The sequence below is a fragment of the Polyergus mexicanus genome, unplaced genomic scaffold, assembly GCF_030449975.1.
Source record: "Polyergus mexicanus isolate NDT 795.1 unplaced genomic scaffold, iyPolMexi1.0 SCAF_26, whole genome shotgun sequence".
Classification (NCBI taxonomy): domain Eukaryota; kingdom Metazoa; phylum Arthropoda; class Insecta; order Hymenoptera; family Formicidae; genus Polyergus; species Polyergus mexicanus.
In genome coordinates this window covers 3,538,266-3,553,902 of record NW_027223346.1, presented here as the reverse complement: position 1 = coordinate 3,553,902, position 15,637 = coordinate 3,538,266, and the positions used below count along the sequence as shown (strand labels likewise).

The following is a 15,637-nucleotide window of genomic DNA, read 5'->3' as shown; positions in this document are numbered from 1 at the left end:
CGTCTCTTTCTCCTTTTAAAGAGAGCAAGTAGCCTTTGAGTGAGAAAATACCCAAATACAAGAGAGTGAGAGAGAAAGAGAGAAAGAGAGTGAGAGAGAAAGAGAGAAAGAGAGAGAGAGAGAGAGAGAGAGAAAAGGGAGACCGAGAAAGAAAAAGGGAGATACTTAAGCACCGGCGTAGGATTAACGCTACGTGCACGGCAAGCCTAAAACCGCCAGAACTACCCTTCCGCTAACAGTCGTTTCCTTGGGCCGTTTATGGGATTTTAACAACGTTGCGCATTATGTAGCGCGAGTCGCCGGCACAAAGTCACCCCTGAAGTGCAGTACGGAGGTCATTATTGTCCTCCGCGTTGTTTCGGGACGTCCGAGTCGTCGAGGGGTTAACGCGAGAATGAGTTAGTGACCGTACCTGCCTTTCCAGCTTTCGTCCATATAACACGACAGCATAATAGATGCCTTCTCCTTGAGTGCTCAATCAACTTGACATATATACATTTGTAAGTTTAACCGCCAGGGAAAGGAAAGTAGAATATAGATCTTATAATATAAATCAATCATTAAGTAAAAAATCATTTTTGGCGAGAAAAGTTTCTCTAAAAGATGTTAATAAAATATCTTTCTACGTTAATTTCAATGAGAGAAAATGTACGGGTTCAATTTTCTTTAATGAATCTGTGCTAATGCAAAACATCCTTTTTAACAATTTACTACTTACGTTTTTTTTTTTTTTTTTTAAATCCTAATCGATCCCTTCTTTTAAATCGTATGTTTGTATCACGTACCAACATATCGAAATCTGTATATTTAATAATAGATCGTAAGAGGCGAGGTCACTCGGTTTTAGAATTCGTAAGAAGCGACGATGGAACTTGTGTATAAACGGATCTAAGATTTCCGAGGGATCTATGATAATCGAAGGGGTTGACTATAGTCTTCGATTGAAATCCAATAAGATCGTCGTAAAGGGAGCAGACGAGACAACGCACCGTAATCCTATGCGAATGGCTGGAAGGGTCAGGCTTCGTGAGGGCGACGCCGATGCCCCGATCATATTTATGGGCTTCGTGGCTCCTACGCGTGGATCCGAGAGCGTGTCTCACCGTGAACCGTGGATTACGTGGCCAAATAGAAAATCATAAGACGGCCGCCTTCTCCGCTCGCTGCTCCTCGCGACTGTCATAAAGAAGGAGAAGGACTATTCGCCCGCGCCAAACTTATTTGTCGGAATAGCTATCCGAGTGTAATGGAAAAAAATATCTCCGCGTTCGGGTTGCGGAGTTTTAATTTATTTCTTGAGCCTCTCTATTGCTGCTCTTACTCCCATATCAAAATTCTGTAGACTGATGTCATTAAACTCTTTCTCGAAACTGCTTCAATCAAAGAAATATTGAATAAAAATATTTCATAAGAAGCGATAATATAATGATAAAAAAATTGATTTATGTGACATGTAAATTAAAAACTTCAAAAAATATTCAAGACTAATTCAAATGGATTCTGAAAACAAATATAATATAAAAAGTGAAAAATGTTTTTCATAGAATAGTAAAAAAATTCCTTTCTGCTTTTATTATTTTTAGCTTCAGTATGAAAGAAATTAAATTACACGAATTGATAACATTGATATAAGGTTACTGATATAATTTTTGATAATAAAAATATTTTAGAGACTATCAAAAAGAAAGAGAGAGAGAGAGAGAGAGAAAGAGAAATTACGTAACGTCAATATTTAGCTAAAATGCTAAATAAAAGCGAGATTGGAGCACTACCCTAAGTAGCCACGAACGATACGAGGCTGCGATTAAATATAATTAGGTTTGCGAGTGTCAGTAAAATGTGGAGAGATTGAGAAACGAGAGAAGAGAGGTGAAAGAGAGAGCTTTCTCGTGGAACCGAGACGGGCCGACAGCTCGGTGATAATGAGTCACTTGGTGCGAACCGTCTTAAGATGCTTCATTTGTATTTTAATTAGTGTCGTTATGCTAATTATGCGCCGTTGCTTCTTGTTCCCCAACGAGGTTTTTGTTTTTCCGCTCCTCACTGCCAATTTTGCGTGGTAAAAGACGCCGGCGTGTCCGGCAATAAAGAGGAAATATTTTAGACGATTATCTTTGCGATTAATCGCGACGTATAAAAAGTAAAATTAAAATGAATTCATCGTGACAGCCGAATCATGTGTGATAATCTTATATAATATAATTGTTTATTAAAAATTGGCAACGCTGATGAAATATAATACGAAATATCTAACTCTTTTTTTAGAGATCATTTTTTAACGAAGGCTTCCTACGCTCATATCGCTCGGTATGTCAATGGCGTGGAACATTAAATAAGATTTGTACGTCCAGCGTGTATTGTTATCGACAGATTTGATTAGTGGAGAAAAGTTCTCGCCCCGAACAATTCGATCGCGCCCAGAAGCTACGCACTCTCGTCGCGCTTTTCCCTCTGTTTCTCCCCTCGATTCGATCATCCCGCGTCGCGTGGCTTGTTGCTTTTTTCGCCTCTACCCCCGACACGGGCCGGCCGAAACTTTTTGTTATAGTCGCGCGAACTTCTTTAATAATGCAACTCTTTATATTCACGGGTATTTTTAACAAGCGTCGGTCCCGAGATTAGGTGAGCGGTGAGAAAGATCGAGAGAAGAAGAGAGAAAATAAGACATGGAAAGAACGAGGGTGACAGAGGGTAAAGGGAGAGGGGAGCGTAAAATCGTCGGACCAGTTCTCCAAATATGCCGCTGTTACAATGTTTCTTAATTATCATTATTGCCATCGCGCTGCCACTCGCGCTAAGCGTGCGCGTAAGCCCTCGCCATCGTGACAATAATAACCGCGCTCAGCTATGAATTGCTAATCTTGCGCGACCGAGCGGCGGCCCTTCGCACGCTCGATGACGGAGGAGACTCGCGCGACGCTTGGCGTACTTTTGCGTTTCCTACTAATGAAAGTACGAAATACGTTCACGCGCCCTCGCACGACTGAGGCTCGTAATAATAAAACGTTATATAAGCGTGAAGCTGATTGAGCCCGGGCTGATTGCCCTTCTCTCTGGAGAACAAGCGCGTGAGAAACTTTATGATCACATGCTAAAAAATGGCACTTCTTATAAGAAACATAAAATAAAAAATATTGTAAAAGAGTGCATTTTATATATCAAAAAGATCAGATTAATATATGATATTTATAACACTCGATATAGATAATATCTAATATCAGTAGAGGAAATATAAAATAAATTAGAAACTCATCCAATAATATATTCGATATATAAAAGGACTACCAATAAATTGTTGATGTGAAAAATAAAATTTCATTAAAATAAAATTCGATAAAATTCTAAGACTCGCGTTTTTTTTTTTTTTTTAATGGCATTATAAAACAATTATTAATTGCACTTATAAAAAAAGTATTGTAACAAATTAAATTTGCGTAATAAAATCGCAGTAGAACATTTCTTTGACAGGTTAAAGTTAAAACTTATTATATTCGTAATATTTTTCGTTCGTTTCGAGACAATATTCCGTTATAACATCGATAAACGCGCACCGTGCAATTAGCGTTCAAGTAGCTTTAGAGTTCGCCTTCTTGTCGTCTTTTTGGCAGCATTGGGTACCAGCAAAAAGACGGAGTATAGCGACAGAACGAAGGGATTGGGGGTTAAGGGAGTGGAAATTCTGGTTTGATTTTTCACAGCCGGGGTACAGTCGGGGGAAGGGAGGGAAAGAGCGCCGCTTTTCAGGCGACAGGGCGATTATGGATTTCTTTAATAAGAGGCCACGTTTAAACAGCTTTGATCAATTCAGCTGAGCTAATTCCCACCCGCCGAGACCACGACCAACCTTCAATCCGGCCGCCACCGCCTTTTCATCCCGCGCGACGTCTCGCATTACGTGATTTAAGGGGCTCTAAAAACCTTCGCTCTGATTAAGCGACCGGCGGAATGTCGCTTGCTCTTTGGACCTTCGTCCTTCTTTTTGCTTTCCACGAGTATCATGAACTTCATAAAATAACTAACTAATAATGGCCGACAAACGCGTCCGTTAATTCATTTCAATCTCACTAAACGGTCGGTTTAACACAAAGCAATAATTAATATACTCTATTGTAAAATCGTACAACAAATATATAATAGCGCAAGAATATTTTCTTCGATCAATACAAATGAAATCCATTGAATGCGTACGCAAAGCTATTAAATTTAATGTAACACGTTTGCAAGCATATCCGTTGTAGGTATAGATATAAATCAACACTCCGTGTTGATACGTCGGCTTTTCATGCGAAAAGTTAGCGGCAGTTTGGCAGATGAGAAATAAGACCATGAAGAAGGACGATCCATGGCAGTCGAGTTACCGAAATGTCTTCGCGGTGATTGAGCAAATATTTGACGAAGCCGACGAGCCCTCTCGGTCTGCGTCAAGGGATAGAACGATCTTAAGATTCTGCCGGGTGAGTATTGAAGAACGTAGAAATTCGTGGGTCCAAACGATTTTAAGAGCAACTTTATTTCAACGTGCTAAATGTAAGGAGGTACCGTAAAAGTCTATATTTTACACGATAGAATTAATATTTGAAAAAAATTCAGTTATTACGATAACTTCAGACCGTATGACCATTTGCGCTCGTTTTGTCGACATTTCGCTAATTAAACACCGTGCAATTAAGCGAGGACAGACGTAGACGACGCTCGTGTTTACGGATACGATCCTCTCTGCCGTCCCTTTCTGCAGCATAAAAAGAGGACGGAGATAGGGAACGACATGATGGCGACGCGACGCCGCCACCATCAGCCGGCTTGGAAGCAATTATACAATTAGTTAAAGTATCTGGCTATGTAACGGCCCATAAAACAAACGTGATTATGTGAACAAACTACCGTTGATAACGGGATGTAAAGAGAGAATCACGGTTCTCGTCCTTCCTATCTATAAATGGTATTCAACCAGCATTATCAACGCTGCCATAATTTTATTCTCAAAATAATCGTTATGTATAATCAATACAAATAACAACTACAATTATCTCGATATAATTTAAAAAGAAACCAAATTTAAAAACTGTTACAACTAGTTTGTATAAGTCATCTTAGAATCTACCCATATTAAGTTAGCCCCCCAACCAACGCCAAATTAAATCAAATACATCAAATAATTTAGTGCTAATTATGTGCTAATTAGTTGCCGTAGTCCGAATTTTGTTGCTCAAACCGTTTAGCAGAAATTTACATTCAAAGTGGGGGGTGCTAGCTTGACATTAAGCCAGCCCCCCCCCCCCCCATAGTGAAAAAAATATATATAAAGCTCGAATCAAAAAATAAAATACAATAGAATTTGTTGCGTATTCTTAATTTTGTTAATGTACATGTTGGATAATTTTCATTTTTTAAGAATGACGCGTTAAAGATATATGTTAAGATTACAGAGAGATCAGAGTTAAATAAAATGTAATCGTATTAATGATGATTTCGAATGCTAATAAAATAGTAAAATTAATGCGCTCAACGATTATAATTATGAAATCATTAATAATCATCAATGATGAATAATAGAAATAATCAAGGCAAAGATAATATGGTCAGTTATAATTCTAAATATTTATACATGAGCTATAAATCATTAATAAAAAAAAAAAACCCCGATTTTTCAATACTATTGTTTCCATAAACTAAAAATTATATTGACAATTTTAAATGTTTAATAATAAATTCTACTGACCGACCGATGCACCGCCCTTGCATGTCTCACTTCTTTCTGCATCTGGTCATCGCAAAATCCCTTCCGTTTCCGGTTGCTCCCTTCGCTTCAAATTGAGACGAGACAGTCTATCAATTTGTCCACTCATGCATAATCACTATTCTCATAATCACTATTTCACTCGTAGTCCAAAATCCGCCATATGCAATGACGCGGTAAAATTATTTCCATGCCGATTATAAACAGGAAAGAACATATAATCGCGTATTAATAAATGGACGGAGACGATTTTCCGTGATTCTAATCGACATTCCCGATACTCGCGACATCCACTTTATACACGGGATAAACTTGTGATGGATAAAAAAAGGCGAGAAATACGGAAAGAATATTTCAATCTCGCAGCTAATGCAATACGACGGTTACTGTAACGGTTACGGAAAATTTAGGCAGGTCGAGTAGTAGTAGATGGGGAGGGGGGAACGCGTCGTCGAATATCCGTTCCAGGAAAAGGAGCGAGCGCGTCTCTTCCGAGAAATAAACCGTACGCGAAAAATCCTGCGCGAGATAAATCAAACTAGCTCGAGCGACGCTCATTTGCGATCTCGATTTATGAAATTGTGAATATAACTCTGAAAAAAGGATTACATTTGAAAACAATATTAAAGAATATTAAAGCAGAAACGTGTCGAACGCGACGCGCTTATATTTTCAACGCAATATTATTATATACGACAGCGAGTAAATTATTTCAGCGCCTAAAAATATGTTAAATAATGTATGCATCGATCGTTGTATCGGATTATAAAGTCGATATATCAAAACTACAAATTACTCTCGATTCGGATATTTCGAATATTCGTTCGGATGCGAAATTCATTTTCGATAGATAAAAGATGCGTGGGAAAAATCTTGTCGTTTGCGAGTATATATATATGGAAAGATGCCTTAATCACGATTACACGGGTTAATATATTACACTCGGATAATCGCCTGTTATTCGATACAAGACCCCCCCGACACTCGTTCGTACGCGGATCTCACTTTCGACGGATAAAAAGACGCGAGAAACACGGAGCGCGACCGTAATTCGTCTTGAGACTCGCGCTTGTGTGAAGAGACTGACGCGATTACGGAAAATTTAGGCTGGACGGGTAGGCGAGGGGAGGGGAGGACCGCGTCGCCGAACGTCTCGGTACAGAAGCGTTCAAAAAAGTTGGTCGTAAACATTCAGATATAAACAAAGAAGCGCGGCTCGAGAGAAAGAGAGAGAGAGAGCTTATATTACAAAATCTCGATCAATTTTCATGGCGAAACGATAATACAACGAGAATAATCGTTGAATAGAATGTGTAAGATTCGAGGAGGAATATATCTGAAAAGCAGCTCACACACCACATATCAACATTCCTACTAAAATATTCTTATTTAAGAGAAAAAAAAAATGTGTTCGGTTAGTCGACTAATTTTACACGTCAGGTTTAATAATATTCATGGTTGTAAAATTGACCAATCACAGTCATTCGATTCTTGATTGGTGATTGGTTAGTTTTAAAACTATGGATGTTACTGAAATCCAATTAAGGGTGACGTGTCAACGTTAATCAATGTCTCTGAAATGCCGCGAGAAACCACGAGTACCAACAGCTAAATGACCCATATTAAATTAGCCCCCCCACCAACGCCAAATTAAGTCAAATACATCAAATAATTTAATGCTAATTATGTGCTAATTAGTTGCCGTAGTCCGAATTTTGTTGCTCAAACCGTATAGCAGGAATTTACATTCAAAGTGGGGGGTGCTAGCTTGATATTAAGCCAGCCCCCCCCATAGTGAAAAAAATATATATAAAGCTCGAATCAAAAAATAAAATACACTAGAATTTGTTGCGTATTCTTAATTTTGTTAATGTACATGTTGGATAATTTTCATTTTTTAAAAATGACGCGTTAAAGATATATGTTAAGATTACAGAGTGATCAGAGTTAAATAGAATGTAATCGTATTAATGATAATTTCGAATGCTAATAAAATAGTAAAATTAATGCGCTCAACGATTATAATTATGAAATCATTAATAATCATCAATGACGAATAACAGAAATAATCAAGGCAAAGATTATATGGTCAGTTTTAATTCTAAATATTTATATGATTATCAGATTATAAATAATTAATCAAAAACAACTCGATTTTTCAATACCATCGTTTCCGTAAATTAAAAAATAAATTGACATGCATATTGTTAATTTTGTTAATGCACATGTTTGATAATTTTCATTCTCTAAAAATGACACGTTAAGGATGTTAAGATTACAGAGTGATCAGAGTTAAATAAAATGTAATCGTATTAATGATGATTTCGAATGCTAATAAAATAGTAAAATTAATGCGCTCAACGATTATAATTATGAAATCATTAATAATCATCAATGACGAATAACAGAAATAATCAAGGCAAAGATTATATGGTCAGTTTTAATTCTAAATATTTATATGATTATCAGATTATAAATAATTAATCAAAAACAACTCGATTTTTCAATACCATCGTTTCCGTAAATTAAAAAATAAATTGACATGCATATTGTTAATTTTGTTAATGCACATGTTTGATAATTTTCATTCTCTAAAAATGACACGTTAAGGATGTTAAGATTACAGAGTGATCAGAGTTAAATAAAATGTAATCGTATTAATGATGATTTCGAATGCTAATAAAATAGTAAAATTAATGCGCTCAACGATTATAATTATGAAATCATTAATAATCATCCATGATGAATAATAGAAATAATCAAGGCAAAGATAATATGGTCAGTTATAATTCTAAATATTTATACACGAGCTATAAATCATTAATAAAAAAAAAGACCCCCGATTTTTCAATACTATTGTTTCCATAAACTAAAAATTATATTGACAATTTTAAATGTTTAATAATAAATTCTACTGACCGACCGATGCACCGCCCTTGCATGTCACTTCTTTCTGCATCTGGTCAACACTATATCCCTTCCGTTTCCGGTTGCTCCCTTCGCTTCAAATTGAGACGAGACAGTCTATCAATTTGTCCACTCATGCATAATCACTATTCTCATAATCACTATTTCACTCGTAGTCCAAAATCCGCCATATGCAATGACGCGGTAAAATTATTTCCATGCCGATTATAAACATGAAAGAATATATAATCGCGTATTAATAAATGGACGGAGAAGATTTTCCGTGATTCTAATCGACATTCCCGATACTCACGACATCCACTTTATACACGGGATAAACTTGTGATGGATAAAAAAACGCGAGAAATACGGAAAGAATATTTCAATCTCGCAGCTAATGCAATACGACGGTTACTGTAACGGTTACGGAAAATTTAGGCAGGTCGAGTAGTAGTAGATGGGGAGGGGGGAACGCGTCGTCGAATATCCGTTCCAGGAAGAGGAGCGAGCGCGTCTCTTCCGAGAAATAAACCGTACGCGAAAAATCCTGCGCGAGATAAATCAAACTAGCTCGAGCGACGCTCTTTTGCGATCTCGATTTATGAAACTGTGAATATAACTATGAAAAAAGGATTACATTTGAAAACAATATTAAAGAATATTAAAGCAGAAACGTGTCGAACGCGACGCGCTTATATTTTCAACGCAATAATATTATATACGACAGCGAGTAAATTATTTCAGCGCCTAAAAATATGTTAAATAATGTATTCATCGATCGTTGTATCGTATTATAAAGTCGATATATCAAAACTACAAATTACTCTCGATTCGGATATTTCGAATATTCGTTCGGATGCGAAATTCATTTTCGATAGATAAAAGATGCGTGGGAAAAATCTTGTCGTTTGCGAGTATATATATATGGAAAGATGCCTTAATCACGATTACACGGGTTAATATATTACACTCGGATAATCGCCTGTTATTCGATACAAGACCCCCCCGACACTCGTTCGTACGCGGATCTCACTTTCGACGGATAAAAAGACGCGAGAAACACGGAGCGCGACCGTAATTCGTCTTGAGACTCGCGCTTGTGTGAAGAGACTGACGCGATTACGGAAAATTTAGGCTGGACGGGTAGGCGAGGGGAGGGGAGGACCGCGTCGCCGAACGTCTCGGTACAGAAGCGTTCAAAAAAGTTGGTCGTAAACATTCAGATATAAACAAAGAAGCGCGGCTCGAGAGAAAGAGAGAGAGAGAGCTTATATTACAAAATCTCGATCAATTTTCATGGCGAAACGATAATACAACGAGAATAATCGTTGAATAGAATGTGTAAGATTCGAGGAGGAATATATCTGAAAACCAGCTCACACACCACATATCAACATTCCTACTAAAATATTCTTATTTAAGAGAAAAAAAAAATGTGTTCGGTTAGTCGACTAATTTTACACGTCAGGTTTAATAATATTCATGGTTGCAAAATTGACCAATCACAGTCATTCGATTCTTGATTGGTGATTGGTTAGTTTTAAAACTATGGATGTTACTGAAATCCAATTAAGGGTGACGTGTCAACGTTAATCAATGTCTCTGAAATGCCGCGAGAAACCACGAGTACCAACAGCTAAATGACCCATATTAAATTAGCCCCCCCACCAACGCCAAATTAAGTCAAATACATCAAATAATTTAATGCTAATTATGTGCTAATTAGTTGCCGTAGTCCGAATTTTGTTGCTCAAACCGTTTAGCAGGAATTTACATTCAAAGTGGGGGGTGCTAGCTTGATATTAAGCCAGCCCCCCCCATAGTGAAAAAAATATATATAAAGCTCGAATCAAAAAATAAAATACACTAGAATTTGTTGCGTATTCTTAATTTTGTTAATGTACATGTTGGATAATTTTCATTTTTTAAAAATGACGCGTTAAAGATATATGTTAAGATTACAGAGTGATCAGAGTTAAATAAAATGTAATCGTATTAATGATGATTTCGAATGCTAATAAAATAGTAAAATTAATGCGCTCAACGATTATAATTATGAAATCAGTAATCATCAATGACGAATAATAGGAATAATCAAGGCAAAGATAATATGGTCAGTTATAATTCTAAATATTTATTTGATTAATTTTGTTAATGCACATGTTTGATAATTTTCATTCTCTAAAAATGACGCGTTAAGGATGTTAAGATTACAGAGTGATCAGAGTTAAATAGAATGTAATCGTATTAATGATAATTTCGAATGCTAATAAAATAGTAAAATTAATGCGCTCAACGATTATAATTATGAAATCATCAGTAATCATTAATGACGAATAACAGAAAAAATCAAAGCAAAAATAATATGGTCAGTTTTAATTCTAAATATTTATATGATTATCAGATCATAAATAATTAATCAAAAAACAACTCGATTTTTCAATACCATCGTTTCCATAAATTAAAAAATAAATTGACATGCATATTGTTAATTTCGTTAATGCACATGTTTGATAATTTTCATTCTCTAAAAATGACGCGTTAAGGATGTTAAGATTACAGAGTGATCAGAGTTAAATAAAATGTAATCGTATTAATGATGATTTCGAATGCTAATAAAATAGTAAAATTAATGCGCTCAACGATTATAATTATGAAATCATTAATAATCATCAATGATGAATAATAGAAATAATCAAGGCAAAGATAATATGGTCAGTTTTAATTCTAAATATTTATATGATTATCAGATTATAAATAATTAATCAAAAAACAATTCGATTTTTCAATATCATCGTTTCCATAAATTAAAAAATAAATTGACATGCATATTATTAATTTCGTTAATGCACATGTTTGATAATTTTCATTCTCTAAAAATGACGCGTTAAGGATGTTAAGATTACAGAGTGATCAGAGTTAAATAAAATGTAATCGTATTAATGATGATTTCGAATGCTAATAAAATAGTAAAATTAATGCGCTCAACGATTATAATTATGAAATCATCAGTAATCATCAATGACGAATAATAGAAATAATCAAGGCAAAGATAATATGGTCAGTTATAATTCTAAATATTTATACATGAGCTATAAATCATTAATAAAAAAAAAAACCCGATTTTTCAATACTATTGTTTCCATAAACTAAAAATTATATTGACAATTTTAAATGTTTAATAATAAATTCTACTGACCGACCGATGCACCGCCCTTGCATGTCTCACTTCTTTCTGCATCTGGTCATCGCGAGATCCTTTCCGTTTCCGGTTGCTCCCTTCGCTTCAAATTGAGACGAGACAGTCTATCAATTTGTCCACTCATGCATAATCACTATTCTCATAATCACTATTTCACTCGTAGTCCAAAATCCGCCATATGCAATGACGCGGTAAAATTATTTCCATGCCGATTATAAACATGAAAGAACATATAATCGCGTATTAATAAATGGACGGAGACGATTTTCCGTGATTCTAATCGACATTCCCGATACTCACGACATCCACTTTATACACGGGATAAACTTGTGATGGATAAAAAAACGCGAGAAATACGGAAAGAATATTTCAATCTCGCAGCTAATGCAATACGACGGTTACTGTAACGGTTACGGAAAATTTAGGCAGGTCGAGTAGTAGTAGATGGGGAGGGGGGAACGCGTCGTCGAATGTCCGTTCCAGGAAAAGGAGCGAGCGCGTCTCTTCCGAGAAATAAACCGTACGCGAAAAATCCTGCGCGAGATAAATCAAACTAGCTCGAGCGACGCTCATTTGCGATCTCGATTTATGAAATTGTGAATATAACTCTGAAAAAAGGATTACATTTTAAAACAATATTAAAGAATATTAAAGCAGAAACGTGTCGAACGCGACGCGCTTATATTTTCAACGCAATATTATTATATACGACAGCGAGTAAATTATTTCAGCGCCTAAAAATATGTTAAATAATGTATTCATCGATCGTTGTATCGTATTATAAAGTCGATATATCAAAACTACAAATTACTCTCGATTCGGATATTTCGAATATTCGTTCGGATGCGAAATTCATTTTCGATAGATAAAAGATGCGTGGGAAAAATCTTGTCGTTTGCGAGTATATATATATCGAAAGATGCCTTAATCACGATTACACGGGTTAATATATTACACTCGGATAATCGCCTGTTATTCGATACAAGACCCCCCCGACACTCGTTCGTACGCGGATCTCACTTTCGACGGATAAAAAGACGCGAGAAACACGGAGCGCGACCGTAATTCGTCTTGAGACTCGCGCTTGTGTGAAGAGACTGACGCGATTACGAAAAATTTAGGCTGGACGGGTAGGTGAGGAGAGGGGAGGACCGCGTCGCCGAACGCGTCTCGGTACAGAAGCGTTCAAAAAAGTTGGATGTAAACATTCAGGAAATAAACAAAGAAGCGCGGCTCGAGAGAAAGAGAGAGAGAGAGAGCTTATATTACAAAATCTCGATCAATTTTCATGGCGAAACGATAATACAACGAGAATAATCGTTGAATAGAATGTGTAAGATTCGAGGTGGAATATATCTGAAAAGCAGCTCACACACCACATATCAACATTCCTACTAAAATATTCTTATTTAAGAGAAAAAAAAAAATGTGTTCGGTTAGTCGACTAATTTTACACGTCAGGTTTAATAATATTCATGGTTATAAAATTGACCAATCACGGCCATTCGATTCTTGATTGGTGATTGGTTAGTTTTAAAACTATGGATGTTACTGAAATCCAATTAAGGGTGACGTGTCAACGTTAATCGATGTCTCTGAAATGCCGCGAGAAACCACGAGTACCAACAGCTAAATGAGAAATTTCACAATTGGTGAAGCTTCGCGTCGCGTTTTTCACACGTTTCGTATTTCAATATACTTTAATATTCTTTTAAAATATATGATTCTTCTTCAATTATATGTATAATTTCGCCAGAAAATAATCGCGAGATTGCAAAAGTATCGCTCGAGCTTCGTTATCTTATCCTTGTTCGTATCGCGAAGGTTTTTTGGCGCACGATTTTTTTCTCGCAAAAAACTCGCTCGCTCCTGTTCTTGGAAGAGATATTCGACGACATTCCCCTCCCCTCCCCCCGCCTATCCGTCCAGCCTAAATTTTCCGTTACGCTCTTCACACAAGCGCGATTATCGAGACGTATTACGGTCGCGTTCCGTATCTCTCGCATCTTTTCATCCATCGAGAGTGAATTTTGGGGGTAACTACCTCTCTCATTCTCATTTTTGTCGGGAATGAACGCACGCGGGCCCTTTGCGCTTTACTCATCCGTAGCGAAAACTCGCGTTTGCTCGCGTGATTAAAGAGCTCATCGCGCGAAAAGTTATCGAAATGTTTGAGACAAAAGTTGTTCGGTTCTAAAGGGGTCGTAAGATGATGCCATTAGTTTGACCTTGGGTGAAGGCGCTTCGGAGATTTCAATGTCAATCTTGTTTAATACCCCACCCTGTATATGATAAATTTGTTCGATTCAATAATTTTTCCTACGTCGTTTACTTGATGATATTTGATACAAACACAAAGACACACTCGATAAATATTTCAAGAAAGCGTAAACGAGACGAATCACTCGTTCAAATCTCTGGCGCAACGCGGTGCTAAAGCGATATTTGAGCGAGGTTACTCGACGCTATCCGTCGGAATTTTAGCATTCTTCAGGCGTATGCTGCGAGGGTGTACCCTCGGTTCTCCTGTATTATGCATTACCCGCAAAGAATCGCATTTCCGCTTCGAAGAAAACCGTCGTACTTGCAAGCAAACTCGAACGATCTCGCCCGAGTCTACGATTTCGCGTAAATGGCTTCCAAGTTAATCCAAGCGTGCGAATTAACAGGAACGAGACGATTATTGATGATCACAATTGCTGCAGTTGTGATAAGTTTTATCGGAATATTAAACATTGCTTTATATAAGAAATTTTTCAACGATAAATTGTTTTATGATATTACGAAATAGGATATGTTGAAATAATAATTTCAATGATCTCTAAACTAAAATAATAATCTTTTCATACTTCTTCCAACCATATCCCTAAAAATGTATTCGTGTAAAAAAGTTGATCAATTGAAGATTAATATTTAAGAAGATCGAGAATATTTAAAATATACAATTTTGTTTTACAATTTATTAATTCAGATATAAATCTATATTTATTCGGCAAAATTATAAAAATGTAAAATTATTTGTCTTATAAATATATCAAGGATTTTTTCTCTCATTCATTCTTCCACGTGAATATTAACTGATATATCTTTTTTTTTTTGTGTTGTCCGTCAAATGTAGAGAATTTCGCATTTTTCTACTTTAGTTTATTGTATTCTATGTGAGCAAATTGATTGCTTTACGATCCAAAGTATCTCCGTAAGCGGGTAGAGCCATCGCTCTCGAATCTACGATACTAGAAATCGGTTTTCAGTTAGCGACCTTCCCTTTTTAGCTCGTCTTTGCGTATGCATAATGCATAACGGAGCGCATCATCGTATCTCCATTTCTTCTCTCTGCACGCGGCGGAGAAAAGCTTTTGTATCGAGCAGGCGAGAGAGGCCTTATTCTTTTTCCCTTTGCCAAGCCACGGGGTCTCTCCCTCGCCTCGAATCGACATTGACATCGACAACTGCTGCAAGAAGGCGACGAAGATGACGACACGTGTGCCAAAGTGAAAATGTATGGCTCCGCGAGCACGTGAGTCGACTCCCCCACGTGCTACACACTCGTGAAAGAGATTCTCATAACTCGATATGTGATCGGTGGAGGGACGTAGGACGCAGGAGGGCCGCTAATCTCTTGTCGATGCCACTTTGTAAAGCGTCGAGTGACACGCTATCTTTCCTTAGGTGACGATGAATCGTTATTAAGGTCATCGCGTGCTGTACGATAAAGGTACATGGGTCTCAAACTTCTCGATCAGCAAAATTAATTTGATAATGTTCCCTCGATTGTAACGATAATAATCAAT

General features: G+C 36.7%; 1 protein-coding gene across 18 annotated transcripts in view; it reads right to left on the bottom strand.

Annotated features, from left to right (window-relative positions):
* Positions 1–15,637, bottom strand: part of LOC138943410 (uncharacterized) — a 333,199-nt gene that overhangs the window by 96,193 nt on the left and 221,369 nt on the right. The window contains exon 1 of one of the 18 annotated variants that reach the window (XM_070314260.1): positions 5,720–6,402. The exons of the other annotated variants lie outside the window; for them this stretch is intronic. The gene's annotated coding sequence lies outside the window, so the exon portion shown is untranslated. Of the gene's footprint in view, positions 1–5,719; positions 6,403–15,637 lie in introns of those variants that run through there. 18 annotated transcript variants of the gene reach the window in all.